General features: G+C 29.8%; 1 long non-coding RNA gene across 1 annotated transcript; it reads left to right on the top strand.

Moving 5' to 3' along the window:
• The first annotated feature begins 13,956 nt into the window (after positions 1 to 13,956).
• On the top strand, positions 13,957 to 14,848 carry LOC18103701 (uncharacterized). Its single transcript, XR_002976932.2, has 2 exons — positions 13,957 to 14,109; positions 14,470 to 14,848. It is a non-coding gene; the product is annotated as an uncharacterized LOC18103701 (long non-coding RNA).
• Positions 14,849 to 18,499: the final 3,651 nt, after the last annotated feature.

Here is an 18,499-nt window from a genome sequence, read left to right as displayed (position 1 = left end):
TTTCCATGTCATTAGTGACCCTAGAATCTTAATAATTTTTTTTTATTACTATAAAATAAAATAGGCAAATCCATCATAAGACTGATAAAGGATCAAATAATCATATATAGTTTTTCAAATAATAAGTAGATCAATGACTAATCACATAGAAAAGAAATAGAAACCAAGCTAAAATAAAGAAGGTCAAATTGGAGGAGTTGAAGTTGGCGTGTGTAGCACATGACCATCCCTAATCTACTCGCCATGCATGTGACGATTCCTGACATCTTCAAAAGTCAGTCTAAAGGTGTTAGATCGGTGATGGCATTCTAATCCTAATACAACGTGCATTTTATTGTACTAGCATAGTGCATTTTATACTACTAACATATTGGTTTGCAATCCGCAGTAGTTTAATAATAATTTTTTAAAAAATATAAAAATAATATGAAGAATATAAAGAATATTTTAAGTATTTTTAGTTTAGCGGTCAAGCTAGACCTCTTGGTTTTGGCGGCAATATCAAAATCAATGATATTGGGTTCTGATAGCAGCACGGCCCAACGTTATTGGGTCCTCCTGGTGACAGGACCCAACACTATCAGGTCTGGCTACCCAGCAGGGCCTAATAATATGCAAGTATAGTTTTATTACATATACGTGAAACATAATAGTATGAATTAATTTTTATTTTCTTGGCTTGACTATGAACCCCATGTATTAATATATTTTGGTCTAAACTATTTATTTATTTGTGAAAGATCCTCTCCTTCTATCATGTTCTTTGGTGCAACTGTGAGAATAACTCCTTACTATAAAGATCTTCTATTAATGATCCTGCAGTTACTCGATGATGAGGGTCTTAATAGTGGTTGTTTTTAAAATGTTTTTTTTTGTTTGGAATTATATCAAAAAATATCTTTAAAAAATATTTTTTTGATTTATTTTTTATATTAGCATATCAAAACAATCCAAAATCATAAAAAATTAATTTAAAATAAAAATAAAATGAAATTTAAAAATACTTTTGAAATGCAAAAACAAATACACTAATAGCTTCTGACAGGACCTAATGTCATTGGGTCCTGTTAGAGGCAGGACCCAACGCTATTGGGTCCGGCTGTCCAACTAGACCCATCGCTAGTTAGTCCTGCTGCTAACAAGAGCCAACCCTTTTAGGGATTAATTTTTATTTTCTTGGCTTGATTGTGAACCCCATGTATTACTATATTTTGGTCTAAATTATTTATTTATTTGTGACAGATCCTCTCCTTCTATCATGTCCTTTGGTGCAACAGTGAGAATGACTCCTCACCATAAAGATCTTCTATTAATGATCTTGCAGTTACTCGACGATGAGGATCTTAATAGTGATTGTTTTTAAAATATTGTTTTTGTTTGGAATTGTATTGAAAAATATTTTAAAAAAAATTGTTTGATTTATTTTTTAAATCAGCACATTAAACACAATCCAAAATCATAAAAAAACAATTCAAAATAAAAAATTAAATTAAATTAAAAAATATTTTTTAAATGCAAAAACAAATAAACTAATAGCTTCCGTATAACGTGAAAAATTCAATACAAATGATTTAATCAGAGCTCAATTGGAGGTAGGACCCAATGCTATTGGGTGTTGCTAGGTAGCCGGACCTAACGACGCAGCAACACTTGTTGACTAAAAAACAAAAAAGACAATACCTCCTAGTGCTATAGTGTCATCCATAGTGCAAACACTTTATGTCTACAGTGTAGTCCACAATGCAATGAGTCTATGTTCACAGTAAATGTATAATATTTTTCTAACACGTTTTAAAGTATAGTATAATTTAAAGTAAATGTATAATTGTTTTTTGAAATTGTATTGTAAATAAATAAAAGGTTTTATATGATACATAAAAAAACATAATGACAGTTTTATCTAATTATTCTTTTTGAAAAAGTGTCATTAAAAATAATTATATTTTTAATAAAATAATGTATAAAATAAAATAAAGAATTATGAATAACGGTAGTATAATAATATCTTGTTTTGATTCAAAATTGAATATATGAACAAATAATTTGATATTAAGAATTCATAATAGAAAATGTATGTAAATAGAATGATATACACAACAAAAAAAAATCACACAATTACTAAACATATTAAAACGCTTAAGCATATTACTGTAGCTTCACCAACCATTTTCTTTTGCGGTACTCAATTTTTTTTTTTTATCCTCAATTATTTTTTTCAATCAAAGCTTTTAATGCCAAACTATTGATAAGCTTCCCAAAATACTTTAAGGTCAGAAAAATTAAAAAAAAAAACTAAAGTATAAAACAAAGAGAAATAACATGGTCAATCTAAAATTCTTGGAAAAAGTTGTTTTTAATTCTCATAATTTTAATTTGACCTGAAAGGTTATTTTTTATGAATTTTGGCCCATGAGTTAGAGAAAGGATTGAGAAAATCGCCTGAAATTAGTGAGGAGATTGAAATTTTTAGGTTTGACCACTTTTTAACGATGAAAATCATCATTATTGGTGTCAACGAGTTCTATTTAATAAAAAAAGTTTGATGTGATAATTTTTATCTCTAAACTTATATGAAATGGTAAATCTAAGCTTAGTTTGTTTTTACAAATCGGGTTGAATTTCAATTTTTCAACACGTTTTTAAGTTTTTAGGGTTATTAGGTGGTTTAGCAAAGTTTTGATGATGTTTTTTAGTTGTTTATTTGAGTAAAAAATAGTTAAGACTGTTTTCTAATAAAAAGTTGTTCAAAACTGGATTTATAGATCCAAAAGCCTTTTCTCATGATTTTTCAGCTATTATAGTGATTAAATTCTAGATAAATAGACAATTAACTTATATTCATCCAAGTGAATCTAATATTTTATTATTTTAATATTTTTTATAAAAAAATATAATTTTAAAATTTTATATAATAAACCCACACACGTACTGTTAGGTTTGTTATCATTCGAGTTTTGTTTTTACATTATAAAAATTTTAGTCCTGCAACCGGGGGAGAAGCCTAGGGACCCTCTGATCCGATTATATTTATTGTTTTTTTATTATTATTAAATTAATAGAAGGTTCTATGCTAAAACATAATTGCGTTATCCGTATACCTAGTGGTTTCACCTCCAAGTGTCAATGGTATCTAATTTTGTCCACTCTACTCTTTAAAGTTTTTTGGATTTTATAAACTGTCTCCGCTATTTAAATTGTCAATGGTGGCCGAATTGATTTCTACTCTTCTGCATCCGGCTGGTCAAGACGAATTGATTTCTTGTCCGATGAACCGTATACGGCCTCTAGACAACTATCAATTAGTGCACCCAACAACCACCGGCCTCTAGACGAATTGATTTATTAAGTCAACGTTAGCTGAAAACGATGCCTTTACTCAATTAACAAGAAACTTAACGCGTTTGGGGATTTTTATTGGCATGCAAGGAAAAACATTTTGTATTGTAATATTATTTTTTTCTAAATTAGCACAGTAAATTTGAAATTTGCAGGGGAATAACATATAAAATTTAACGAAATAATACAATTTAAATTTATCACGCTTAAAAAGTACAACATTTAATAAATACTGCTATTTTCAAGCATGACAACCACCATGTTCCGCTTCTGAATAGTAAAAACTTAACCTATCATGCATCTGAAATGTTACATGTCGTGAAATTTAAGCTCTTGCCCAGATCAAATAACACAAATGCATAACCCTTCTCTCTCTAAAAATGATGCAAATAGACTCTATCTAAAAAGCCTATGAATCACTTTTTTTTCCCCTTTAAACACCCAAAACTCGAATCCATCTTAGTATCCAAGCCACTTAGGATGTTTTTCTCTTTAAAAAACACTAAAAATCATCTTTGTCATTGATGCCACTATCGTGCCAACACTTTCTAGTCCTACAAGTAAGGTAAACATACTACATTGTTATTAATTTGTGTTTGATGTTGTCGAAATGAAATTCATGTTTACGGCTTAGGTTGAATTTAGGGTTTGTTGAATTATTGAAAAATTAGCTATGAATGTCATCAATTAGACTTGATTTGATGTAGTTGCCTAATTAAGGATTTTGTGTTAATTGGTTGGAATCAACTATGAATGCTATCAATTAAGCTTGGCAATTTCATGCAATAGAGCATGAATTTGGTAGAATTTTGAAGAATTATATGTTATGTTGAATTGTGGATAAGTTACCGAATTTGGTATTGAATAATTTTAATTTGCTATGAATTTGAGTTTCATTTCATGCAATTGAACATGGAAATATTAATTAGGTTTAATATCATGAATTATGTTGAATCTTGGATTTTATAGTGTTAAATTTTAGGAATTTGTTTGAATTGGTTTGAATTTGCAATGAATTTTGGCAATTAGGGTTGATTTAATGCGATTTAGTTTAAATTATATCCAAATGACCGGTATCAAATTTGTTTCTTTTTTTTTTTGTTATTACGGTGGTATTAATGTTCATGTTGTGAATAGTAGATTCACCTATAACAATGGGAGCAATGTGTTGTTAAATAGCAATTTAGGTATGTTATATGCGGATATTAAAAAAAATAAAACTATACACTACCAGAAAATCAATAATTACAAACGGAAATCCAGAGAGAATATTTTCGTCGGTAAATTTCCGAGGGATTTTACCGACGGAAATATTCCTTCAGTATATACCGAAGGAATTACAGTGGAAAAAATTAAAACAAAGTAAAAAAAGATGATGACATCATTTTTACCAATGAAATTACCGACAGAATTTATTCCGTCGGTAAAATCCGTCGGTGAATTCGTTGGTAAACTGTGAACACTGTTCATCATGTCAATTACAAAGGGAATCACCTACGGAATTTTCCAGAGAGCTCCAGAATTGTTCACTTTCCAATTGCACTGTTAATTGTTGTTCTTTACGGATAAAATCACCGACGGATTGAAAAGTCGTCGGTGTTATTTGATGGTTTTCTAAAAAAATTCAATTAATTTAAAATTTTCATTTAAATATTACAGACAGAATCACCGACGGATTGAAAAATCATCGGTAATTGTTAGCGGTTTCTGAAAACTTTTTACGAAATTGAAAATTTAAATTAAATATTACCGATGGAATAATTAAAAAAATATTAATATTCAATTATCTGTCGGTAAATCCGTCGCTAACACGCCCCAATAAATAGCCTGAATCTTCTTATTTCATAAGTGACAGACTCATTTCTTATTCTTCTTCTTCTACTTCTTCACTATATGTAAAAAACATCAATATCTATTTCTTTCTCTTCTTTTCTCTCCTCATCTCCTTCTTTTTTCCTCCATGCTCGGGTATGTCTTCTTCTTCTTTCTTCTTTTATCCTCTTAGTTTTTTTTAATTAATATGCTTTACGAAAAAAAATTTCTCTCCTTAGCTTCACTTACAACTACATTAAGGTAATATTTTTCTTTTTTCTTCTTTTTTGATGATTTTTTCACTATATTTTTATTTTATTTTATTTTTAATTGTTTTTGTTCTTAATAATTGTATAAATGTTGTTGTGAGATTTTTTTTTCATATGAGATCAATTTTTCGTTGATTTATTTATAGGATTTTTAAATTTTTAGCAATTGCAACTTCATTTTTTCATATGAAATTTTTTAGTTGAAATTATTTTTTCATTTTATTTATTTGTTGTAAATTTGTTTGAGTTGATTTTCTTATTCTTTTTTCCAAGCATTATGAGTATATATTATAGAGTGTTGATTTATGTTAATTTCATTATTTTATAATTTTATAAAATGAATTTTTTTTAAAATGTTTTTAAATAATTACCGATGGAATTTTCATCGGTATATCTCTCGGTAAATCCGTTGGTAATAAAAAAATATTATTACCGAGGGATCTACTGACAGAATGAAGCGGGTAATTTTTTTTACGCGTCTGTTTCGTTAGTAAATCCATCGATAATAATATTTTTTTATTACCAACAGACAAAAAATTACCGATGAAAGATTCACCGATGAAGAATTTCCATCGGTGATTTCGTTGGTAAATTAATTACCGACGGAATATGTGTCTTACGCCGATGGAAAAATTCCGTCGGTAAAACTGTTAAATATTGTAGTGATATGTCTTGGACTTGGGTGAAATTGTAATAATATTATGGTTGGTATAAATTAGAGGTGTCTAGTTAAGGAACGTCAATAGTTTCTTGTACCGATTGTATATGATTATAATTTTAAGACAATAATGGATTATGTTATCCGAAGTGAACTGAACATGATGGCATTGTATGTGAGTAGTTGATCAAATCTTTTGTGTGTCCTAACTTCTGGTCGAATAGGTTTAAGAGCATCATAATTCATAAGGTTAGTTAGTAAAAGGTAAAATAGTTTGTTGATTGGTGATTTGCTAAAAAATGATGATACTATATTTGACTATTCTAAACCTAGTGATGATGAAGATGATGAGATGTTAAACCTGGATGTGATCCTAGATGTTGATTATAAAATAATACCTCTTGTTCCTAAATTGGGAGATGCTTTTGGGTCTGCATTTATTATTTCTATAATTGGGCATTTAGTCATAAATATTTTTCTAGAGGCTCTGATTTTGAGGTTTGGCAAACATTCATTTGTAAAAATGATTTAGTTAAATCATGACACATTGCATATTTAGTTGAATATCGAGTTCAACGATCGACCTCTACCTTTGTCCAACTACAATGTGTGCAAGCACCAAAATGTAAGTTGTATTTACGTGGGGGATACCTTAAAAGGCCAAGTTTATTAGAGATAACAAAGTTAAAAAGGGTCATACACATGTGCCTCGATCTTTATCCAAAAATACCTCCATCAACTTGATGCATATTTTATTGTTAATGATATTTCAACCCTTGTGATTAATAACCTTTCAATGATGGGGGATACCTTAAAAGGCCAAGATTATTAGAGATAGCAAAGTTAAAAGGGTCATACACATGTGCCTCGATCTTTATCCAAAAATACCACCATCAACTTGATGCATATTTTGTTGTTAATGATATTTCAACCCTTGTGATTGATAACCTTTCAATGATGGTTGCAAGCGTTCAAGAAGAAATAAAATTGCACTACAAGAATAAAACATCATATGACAAAGCATGAGTTGCAAAACAAAAGGTGTTTTAGTATTTTGGTTCATAGGAGTCATTTGAAAAATTATCAAGGTGTTTGTTGGTAATAAAAGACTTAAATCCTAGAGTAGTTGTTGATTGGAAGCATAAAGGAAATCTTGATAATAGTTATTAGTATCTGAGAGAGGTTTTTTGGTCATTTGGACTTTGTATTGAATGTTTCAGGTATTGTAGGCCACTAATCATGACTTATTTATATGTCGGGTTCAAAACCGCTAAATTAATTAAATTTTATTTTTTTGAAACGTAACAAACCCAAACTATGCTATTTTGCCAAAAATAATTTGCAATTGTGTTATTTTGCCAAAAACAATTTATTTTCTATACCAGTAGCCCAAATAGTCCTATTTTGTGTCCTAATTGTTTTCCAATTCTATCATCATTTGTTTTTTTATTTTACCCTTTCAAGTTATATTGAATTATAGGAATAGCGTTTGATGATTTGTTTCAATTGCTTTTTATAAGGTTTTCACAACATTAAAAAAGAAAACTTCTTCATATTGGGTTGATGTTTGATTCTACAAGAAACAAAAATTGTTTTTTTTTCTTGTAAAAATATGAAACTAAAAGGATTAAAATTGACAGTAAAAATAAGATAAAGGCTTCTTTTCCAACATTGTTCATGGGTTGTTTTTTGACAATTTTTACCACAATAGTTTTGCAAAAATTTCATCCTTTGTCTCTTTTGTTTGATACTTTTGTGTTTTAATCCAAAATTTTATTTTGTTCACATCTAAGTCTCTAATTTAAGAGAGGTGAGAGAAAGTTGTTAAAAATAGTAAAGGAGAGAGAAAGTTATTGGTTGTTCATATTATGATAACTAAAATGGTCGATTTTGGTGTCATTTGATTCCATTTAATGAGAAAAATGGTTGATAATGGGCTTTCTTAGGACTAAAAGGGCGAGGCTTGACTTCCAAGCCATCTTATGTGGCTGGAGATGATCTAGTAAGTGGCACGTCATCTCCAACTGTAGAGGACATGTGGCCTACTATTTTAAAAAAAAATCGGATGGACAACGCATGTAAACCACTAGCCTAAAATATCAGTAAATCAATGCTAAATAGGGGAATTCTTAATTGAGAAATGATAAATTATGAGGAAAAGTTTTGTGATTTGAGATGAACATCTCTAGTAAATTAACTTAAATTTAAGATGAGATAAAGTAATAAAATTGATACGCAAAATGTTAAGTAGAGATAAATTATGTAAAATTATTTTAAAGAAATAATTTTTGTAAATTTGAGGAGAAGATATTTAGAAAGATATAAAGGAAACCCCAAATAAATTAATGTATGATTTGACATGCAAATAACACTAATTGTCAATATAAGATTTGCGTTTGCGTCCAATCGCATAATTTTTAATCAAAAAGGGAGGAAATGTAAGGGAAATTTTGTATTATGATTAAGGATGAAAGTTTCCAATGAATTAGTTGAAAATCTTGATGATTTAAGTAAATAAAATAGTACGCAAATTCATACTTTTGGTGTAAAATTACCTGCTGTCTAGTTTTATTCCTTTCATGAGTGCTAATAGTTGAACAAAATACATAATAAAACATTGAGGCAATTAGTAATGATATTTTTGTAAATAAGTCAAAACTCCCTTCCATAGTTACTATAGCAACCACCGGCCATTAAAAAGAAAATTAAGCTTAAATTTTCTCATTTTTCTTGCAAAATTTCAATTTTTCTTCCAAGTTAAGGGTTTAAAGAGTGTTATAAAGTGATTTTGGTCAAGGGAGACCACCTAAGAAAGCAATTTTTAAGAGGAAAATATGTTTGGAGAGTAGAGGATTTTAGAGAGAAAGCTTTGAAATGGAAGAAGGAAGAAGGGTTGGTGGAAACTAATCAGAAAGGCATTTAAAGTTCAAATAATTAACAGGTAAAGTGTTTGAAACCCATCTATTCAAGTCTGAGTGAAGTTTAGATGATTTTGATGAAAATCTCAAATTTTTGAGTTAGGGTTGATTGATGAAATTTGAAGGATTTGCAAAATTGATTGAGATTAAAGCAACTGGGTTGGAATAAGTTATGAAAGATGCAAATTCATAGAGAAATGAAGAAGGAATCATGGTGGTAAAAAAGAATTAGGGCCGACCAATTACTTTACCAAATTTTAATTAATTTTTATTAGTATATTGTAAATTAGGGTATATATGAAAAATTTATAAAATTATGTTATTGATTTATAATTTATGAATTAAGTTAGACTAGCTAGTTTTTAATGTAAATACAAGAACAATTAAATACAAAATCATGGTGACAAAAAGGGACCCTAGGGCTGACCATTAGTGTAGTTTTAGGAAAGTGGTTTAATTGATTTTAATCCTTATAAATCGTATGTAAATTTAGTATGTATAGTTAGAAGGATAATGTTTGGAAAAGATTTGGTTGGATATGTCTATATGATTTGGAATTTCTAACACATTTCAAGTTTGGATTTATGAATGGAAAATTAAGATAACAGGAAAATGATGATAAATTCCTAAATGTATATGAAAATTGTGTTAATTAGAATAGAAGAAATAGAAAGGATTAACTTACAGATTTAATTGAAAACTGAAGGTTAGGTCAGTCATGTGAAGGAATGAAGGAATAACAAAATTTGGAAAACTAAAGGTTTAAGTGAGATTATGAAAAATATTTTAATTAATGAGAATTTAATTTAATTGGAAATTCGGTGATACATTGTTAATATGAACAACTTTGAAGTTTTCATGGTTACAAAATGTTGAATGGAAAAGTGTGGGTTAAACAATAAAACAACAATCATGAAATTTAGATATATTGAAGTTAAAGATAATAAATATAATGATGCAAAGTAAAGTGTCGTTAGAATTGCGTTGACATCAATTTTGGTTCATATGATGGGATTTTGATATTCCAATAATGGTCCCTCTTTTTAAATTAGAAGAGGCACCAAACATCAAACCTCAAGTTAAAAGAGCTAGGTCGATAGGAGAAGCAGGTAAATACTTAACACCTTATCTCTTTAATTTATTGTTATAAGTTTCTTCAATTTATATTATTGTACTATTGTGTTAAAAAAAACAAAGGTGGAAAAAAATGTGAAATGAAAGACAAGCTTGGCGTATCGAATGGAAGCCAATGAATGACAAGCTTGCTATCTCTGATGAAAGACAATGAATATTAAGCTTATAGCCTAGTAATGAAACCAATTAGTAGTAAGTTTGTTGTCATGGATGGAGGCAAATGAATGGTAAGATTTCTATCTCTAAAGGAGACTAGTGTAAATGATGATGTTTGTCATGAAAATAAGACTAGAAGATTGATATGGTATAATAGTTGAAAGTTGAAAAATATTAACAATAATTAATGATAGTTAGGTATTAATATAAGGTCCATGGTAAGGACAAACAAAGACAAAAATGTGAACAAATTTAAAAGGGAAATTTGTGAAGTTAGTAATATGGTTTTTACTGAAAAAGTTGAAATATAGATATGGATCTCAAAAGTTATTGATCTTGCCTATTATTATCGAATTCATTTTGTGGAACTAAATACCAAAACTATTTATTATTTTATGATTATATATGTGGTAGGTCCATCACACACTACTGGGCAGGGCTGATATAGTCTGTATTGTTAGTTTAACTACATAGATATCTATTTTATCATATGCTTCACCTTTTGTATAATTAGTAGGATTTATTATTTTTATTTCTATAATTTTTATTATTATCATTTTATAAGCAACTAACTTAAATTGTCTCACATTTAGTTTCATTCTTTATATCATATGGATATATCTTTTGGAAATTGTATAGATTATCTAAATGATGGTTTGAAACTATGTTGTTGTTACCGAGTTATGTGAAATTGTGATTTAAGTTGTAATAATGAAATTGAGAATAAATAAACTGGTGGTATGCTTGAGGTATCTGTATGAAAATTATAAGAATGTGTTTTTATGTAGGATATAGCAAGATAAATTTTTCTAGTAGAACCTTGTATACAGAAACTACACTGAAATTTTGTAAAATCCAATAAATATCTTAAATAATCATTTATAAATATTGTAAAATATAAAATGGATGTTGTTCTATGAAAGAAATACGAGGAGTAAAGATTTGGTAATATAGTGGATAGAAATCAAGTATTGAAATACGTTGTAATATCCATATTGAAATAATACAAATGTTAATTAATCTCCCTTCCAATACATAATGAACCTGTAAAGTTTTGAAAGACAATTTAATGAAGATATAATAATAAATAACTAGTAATAAAGAGAATAGAAATATATGAGAGTTATTATTCAAAATAGAAAGTTTAATAGCATGGAACATATAAATGTAAATGAAAGTAAATATGATATTGGATTTGATGAGAAAAGGGAGTGGCGGAGGGAGGGGGGGCTGGCAGGGGCTGGGGCCCCTGCAAGAAAATGCCCCTCCCTTGTAAATATTTATAATTTTAATAAAAATAATTGAATTTTTTTCTTTGCCCCTCTAATTTATAATTTGGCCTCCCCTAACTATTTTTTCTTGCTCCGCCCTGGATATAACAATGAAACAATTACCCTATTTTCAGTAGATGTTATAAAAAACATTGGCTAAAATCTCTATTAGTACACGGAGTGTTACAAAATATTCACCCATTTCATGTAAAATAGAATAAAAAAATAATAGATAGCACACCTAGGCCAAACACATTAGCCTAGTTTACAAAAGGTAAAGGAAAAAAAAAGGAGTGGATGATGGCATGACATGCGACAAGGTTTTTAATTAAGATTAGACACGTAGATTTAGCTTGCTAGCTAGGCGTACATGTATGGCTTGTTTTATGTATCTTTAATTTAATCTTTTAAAATTAATTAATTTAAAATATTATAAATATATTAATTTATTAAATTCTTAAAATCGGGCGAGCTTTGATTTTGCTGGGCTTATTTCTGCATTAGCTTCCTTTGTAATTCCTTATTTTGTTTCTTCATGGTGCACCATTGGGAGGCTTTTGTGTTTTTTTTTTTTTTTGTATGCCTTCTCTTCTTTGCCAACTCTTCTTGGCACGAGTTTTGGTGCAAGTTTTTCTTGCTTTTGATTGGGCAGACTGGCTATAGGAGATTCGTTTTTGGATGGCATCACCATCGACTGGTTTCTCTCTTCGGTTTTGGTGCGGTGTTTCTTCAGTGCTTCTCAATCATTTTCGACAGTTTCTAAGGAATGACTTATGGGGTTTTTTTTTTTTTTCTCTTTTTTTTTTCTGGTAGAGAATTGGTAGTGAGTTAATGCATGCCCAAGAGGTCAACTAAATTGGCCATCATTTTCCCGGTTGGTTTGTGATTTTAATTTTTTTTCTTAAGGTTTCGTGATTTTAACTTTTTTTTTTAAGGTTAAAGAAGTATTTATATAAAATTAAATGATTTTTTTAAATTAAAAAATAAAAACAACATAAATTTAATTAGAATGCATATATAATTATCTGTAATGGACAATACCTTCAATTATTTTCTAAAACAGTAAATGCATGGATAGGTATTTCAATGAGTCAAAGAAGAATCGAGGAAATATCATCCCAGTTTGTAAACGATATTTTTTCATGTGTTGGATATACAACTTGTTAAAAAATATATCTTTTAAAAAATAACTAATCTTCATGAGTTTTATATTTTTTTTATAATAAATCCTGATAAATAAATAAAATAAATATTTGAATAAATACATGACAATCATGTAGTTTCATTAACTTGTGCATGTATGTTTCCGTGCTCTTAAATATTGTTTTTTTATGCTAGGAAGTAAATAATAAGTGGCACCTCTCTATTATCTAACAAATACGTACACTTTAATTGATTTTTACAACTACCAATACAAGACTTTAACATTGAAAATTAATAAAATTTAGATCCGAATCCTTAGATTTCAAGTTTCCTTTAGCTTTTGTTGTTACATTGTTTATACTTCATGTGTTGTGATGCAAATAAATAACTGCATATCATATCTCTCTAGCAAGCAAAAACAATTATGTTTGTTGTTGGTTCTTACTTTATTGGTTTAATAAAAAAAAGGATTGCTTTATTGTATTATTATTATTTACTAATTATAATTATTATACTATTATATATTATTTTTGGACCAATTAAATAATATCACGATAATGAAAGAAAAAATAAAAAATAAAAGTTTGTAATATTTTACATGATTTGAAAATAAATAAATAAATATAATAATTACCAATAAAAAATTGAATTTTTATTACTTTTGCACAAGGATTTGGCCATGCAAATTAAAGAGTTATTGTAAGATTAGAGCCATTTGCTAGAGGTTTTTTTTTTCTTAAGAGTATCTTTATTAAAAATCAATGAAATATTTTCAAAATCTCATTCTATATTTGTTAAGTTGTCACCAATAAATTAAAAGGCACATATTAAAAAACTTTTTTATTGCTTTAACATTAAAATTTTTATCGGGACTTATTTTTTATCTTTTTTTAAAATCATTTATCAACGTTTTATAATTTTTTTTTTTTATATATAATGCTTCTAGTTTGATAACACAAATTATGAGTTTGAAAAATTAATGAGAGTTGATATTTTTTTTTTTATTGATATCATTGTTTAATATTGTTTTAATTTTTTTAAATAGTTTTATGGTTAATTTTTTTTATCAAGTGATTCGATTAAAATTTTGTTTTTTTTCTTAAAAAAAAAACACGCTTGCCGGACATTAGTCTAGTTTAATCGCAAATTGGGGAGCCCACACTTGGACTTTTTTTTCTCTTTGCTAGATTTATGATTTAATGTGGACGGAACCTTTCCCATACGGGTTAAAACTGGGGTGAAGTTAACCAATCCTTCTCTATATAAGCCAGGTTACGAAGGCCGGCATTAGCCAAGCATCGTACTTTCACGCAGAAATCTGGAAGCTATGTATTTCCTCTCTTATCACTATTTCATGGTACTAGTCCTCTGTGCATTTGCATTCTTCATACAGAAATATTTGGTCTATGCAGGTTAGTGTTTCGAGAACCCAATGTTACTGTGGCTCCTCAGGGCTCTCAAGTCACCATATGCTCGTCACTTGCTATTTACAGATGTTTTTGCTATCTTTGCACATATCCCCAGCTTGTAAATCTGGAAGTAATTGCTCCTTTCTAGCTATAAAACCATTCATCTCTGATCTATCAGGGAAAAAAAAGATTCAACAAAGCAAATGTTTTATGCAGCTCTTTTAAGGATATGCCACGGCAGTTAACATCTATAATGACATTTTAAATGATTTCTTTCCTTTCTTGTTTTGACCAGGAATGAATTTTTATTATCATACTGAGTCACATGCATGCTCCTAATTAATGGATGATTTTAATTTGCAGATAGATGGGTCAGTAGGAAGTCGAAAGGAAAGATGAGTCCTCCAGAAGCCAGTTCCATAGAACCAAACCAAACGCAGAGCATGTTTCCACTTCTGCACTTGCCGCTTGGACCCATTCATGCATAGAGCTACAAGGCAGGAGCATCCCATGTTGTTGTCATCGTCCTTTAATCATAAGACCTTGAACATTTATTTATACTTGCGGGGTTTGTATTTTGTAATTTCTTTTTCTTACTATATGTACCTCTTAAGTTAATGACGCTTGTAAGAAAGATCTTTATCTTCTGAGGAAATTATAAGTTACCGTATGTTTTTAAGAAAATATATGTCTTCAAGGATGATACTTAAATACTTATATATGTCAAGGCCGATTCTCAGTAGATGCGATCTCAGTAGCAACTCTCAACTTTCCATTAATGCCTCTCATCTCTGCTTATTATCTGTTTAGCAGATTGGCTTTCTTTTATACTTAAATATTTCTTTTACAGGAGACAAGTTAGCAACCATGCTGTCTTCAAATTTGAGTTGTTGGTTTTTTGGCTTTGTTTAGCAGCTGTAGGCGAAACTCCTTTATGTTTTGCTTCTTTTAAAAAAAAAAAAAATGCTTCCTTTTTATTTGAAGTCATGGTTTTGTTAATCAAGACTTGCTTTTAATGTTTACATTGCTTTCATGAACGAAGTATTATTAACGTAACATTAGAAAAAAAAATGCTTTCTTGAGATGGGGTCTTGGAATCATGACTTGTTGTCTTGGAATTTAACCTGGAAAAGGCATCTGGGAACTCAAGAACAGGATCATCTGAATCTTCTTATCACAATGCTGAATAGAGTCTCTTTGAAACAACACCAAGAAGACTCTAAACTTTGGGAAATAGAAAAAACTGGCAAATACATAGTCAAATCTTGTAACACCCTCATTGACAGAATTGCTTATTCAGGTGTGTCCTCTTTCTCTCATCTTCTTTAGAAATATATAGTCCCTCCAAAAATAGAAGTTTTCACATGGTTATGGCTCTTCATGGTAGACTATGCACTAGAGATTTCCTTGTGAGAAGAAACTTAATTGACATTGATAGTAGGATGTCCTTTTTGTAATTCTGATAGGGAAACTATTGAGCATCTATTTCTTTACTGTCATGAAGTCTGGAAGTTACGAACCAAATTTCTGTTTTGGATAGGTTTGCAATGGCGTATGCCTAGTTCTTTAGAATCTCTTATGACACAGTGAAGCGTCCTTATGGCAAGTTCCAACGTAAAGCTCTTTTCTCTTTGGATCATGGTATCATGTGGGGCATTTGGTTGGCAAGAAATCAAGCAATCTGTGAAGATGTTATGCCGGATTGGAACTCGGTTTCTGAACTGATATTACATCATCTTTCTCTTTGGTTAAAATGAGCAGAAAGGATTTTTTCGTACTCAGGCTTAGATTTGCTTAGAGGTTCTGAAGGCTTGCTGAGTTGGACTAGCAAGTCTTGATTTCACCCCCCTTCTTGCATCGTCCTTGCCTCCTTGGCTGCCGTGGGTTCTTGGCTCTTCTATTTTTATCTTTATATGCTTGTATACCGAGCTCTTTTCAGTTCTGTTTGTAATCTTTCTTGCTACTTTGTCTTATTCTGGCACTAGCTTTTTTATATGATATATCACCTCGATTATTATAAAGAAAAAGATTTGTTTTTTAATGTAAGGGGAGATGGACAGAAATAGACATAGAATTACATTATTGCGTTCAAAAGTCTAATAATATGCAGAGCATTATTCTTTGAACTCATTTACTGAAAAAAGATTTGATCGTTGACGAATTATTAAGTATGGATGAGCATATTAATAGGTGGTAACTGATTTAGTTTAGTATTTAACTAGTTAGCTACCGTGTTATGTCAATGATTTATTTTTTATTTTAATAAAAAAAATTTAAAAATCTAAGACTCGAAACCATTGGTCCGACTATAACGTCAAATCCACGAGTATTGAGTCTAGTTGCAATGTCAAACCTAACAATAATATTTATAATATTAATCATAATATTTAACTTATCTGCTAAAAATTTTATGTGTTTTAATCTTAAAAAAAATTATGATTTTTCTTTAATAGTAATAATAATTTTTTAAAATTTATTAATGGTAATAATAATAATTTTACATTTTAAATCAAATCTATGTTTGTTTTCAATATTGATAATAATATTTTTTTCAAATTTATTAACTATTTTATTAATAATATTAATTCTAATAAAAATAATAATATTTATAATACAAATGATACTATTTTTAATATTAATACTTTTAATTATAATAAAAAAATAATATTTATAACACAAATAATTATATTTTTTATATTAATACTTTTAATTATATTTAGAGACTCAAGAACCTTGGGTCATGACGCAGGACCCATTAGCTCTGAGTTCAAGGTTGTTAAAAATATATTTTTGAAACGGCACGGAAAATCTAAAACAAATTCGGATAGTAAAAACGGATCGTAAAATCATAAAGAAATTTTTTTCATATAAAGTTCAAACACCTTAAAATAAACAATTCAAATAAAAATCCATGCATAATTCAAATACCTTAAAATATATAATTCAAATATAAATTCATACATAATTTAAATAATTTTTTATTAACTAATAATTAATAAATTTAAAACAAAAATCTAAATATAAAAACAATTCAATAACCAACTCAAATCAATCCTGTCAGCATTTCTACCTCAGGGACACTTTTACCAACATTTGTAAAGCAAACCTGGCCATTTGAAAGCATCGGTGCCAAACTTCACTTCATAAAATATAGAGTTGATAGTGACACTTTTACCAACACCTTTCTTTCTGAGAACCATAATTGTACAAGAGAAATCAAGGGGTTCCTACCCAGCAGCCTCAAGAGTCAAGATGTTCTGTCATAGCACGATGAAACCAGCAACACAACCACCATTTCTACCTCGCAGCTGCTCAGCTAATCCCAGTCTATATAAAACATGTGCAGCAACAACATTATGGAGAGTCTGCCCAAGTCTATATGCAAGCCGTAACACTTTTACCAACACCTTTCTTTCCAAAAACCATAATTGTACAAGAGAAATCAAGGGGTTCCTGCCCAGCAATCTCAAGAGTCAAGATGCTCTGACATGGCATTGGCAAGATCAAAACCAGCAACACAACCACCATTTCTACCTCGCAACCACTCAGCTAATCTCAGTCTGTATAAAACTTGTGCAACAATAACATTATGGGGAGTCTACCCAAGTCTATATGCAAGTTGCAACACTTTTACCAACACCTTTCTTTCCAAGAACCATAATTGTACAAGAGAAATCAAGAGGTTCCTGCCCAGCAACCTCAAGAGTCAAGATGCTCTGCCATGGCACCGGCACGATCAAAACCAGCAACACGACCACCATTTCTACCTCACAGCTGCTCAGCTAATCCCGGTCTATATAAAACCTGTGCAACAACAACATTATGGGGAGTCTGCCCAAGTCTATATGCAAGCCGAAAAAATTTTGCCCTGATCATCTGAAGTTTTTCACGCGTCTCATCAAACTCTTCTGATTCCCCGTTTGTAGGATCTTCAATCTGTTGGGATTGTGTATGAGAAACAGTTCCATTAGCACAAAGTTGCGGGGTTGCCCTGGGTGCAGGTTCCAATAGTGATGCAGCGCGCCCAAGGCCAGCTAGACGAGAAGGTGAGGGGGCTGCACTTCAGAGACTTTGCAGATGAAGATGCAATCTCAGGCGTTGCTGGTGATAGTCTGCTACTGCTAGGGTTGAGATTTGAGAATCAGAGAATGTGAGATTTGGGGAAAGGGGAAAGGGGAATTTTTATGAGACAAACTAGATAGAGAGGAGAGGACTAAGAAGAGTCAATAATGTTTTGTTAATTTTGTCAAACTCGGTAAATTCGATGCGAGTTTATCGAGTTTGACCGATTTTGATCTAGTTTGCTGGTTTTTCAGTTTTTTATCTGATTTTACATGTTATATCTATGTTGACTCGTAAAATTATACGATTTTACAAATCAACTTGCGAGTTT

The sequence above is a fragment of the Populus trichocarpa genome, chromosome 12 (assembly GCF_000002775.5).
Source record: "Populus trichocarpa isolate Nisqually-1 chromosome 12, P.trichocarpa_v4.1, whole genome shotgun sequence".
Classification (NCBI taxonomy): Eukaryota; Viridiplantae; Streptophyta; class Magnoliopsida; order Malpighiales; family Salicaceae; genus Populus; species Populus trichocarpa.
Note: the sequence above shows the minus strand (reverse complement) of the source record. Positions and strands in the feature narration are given on the sequence as shown.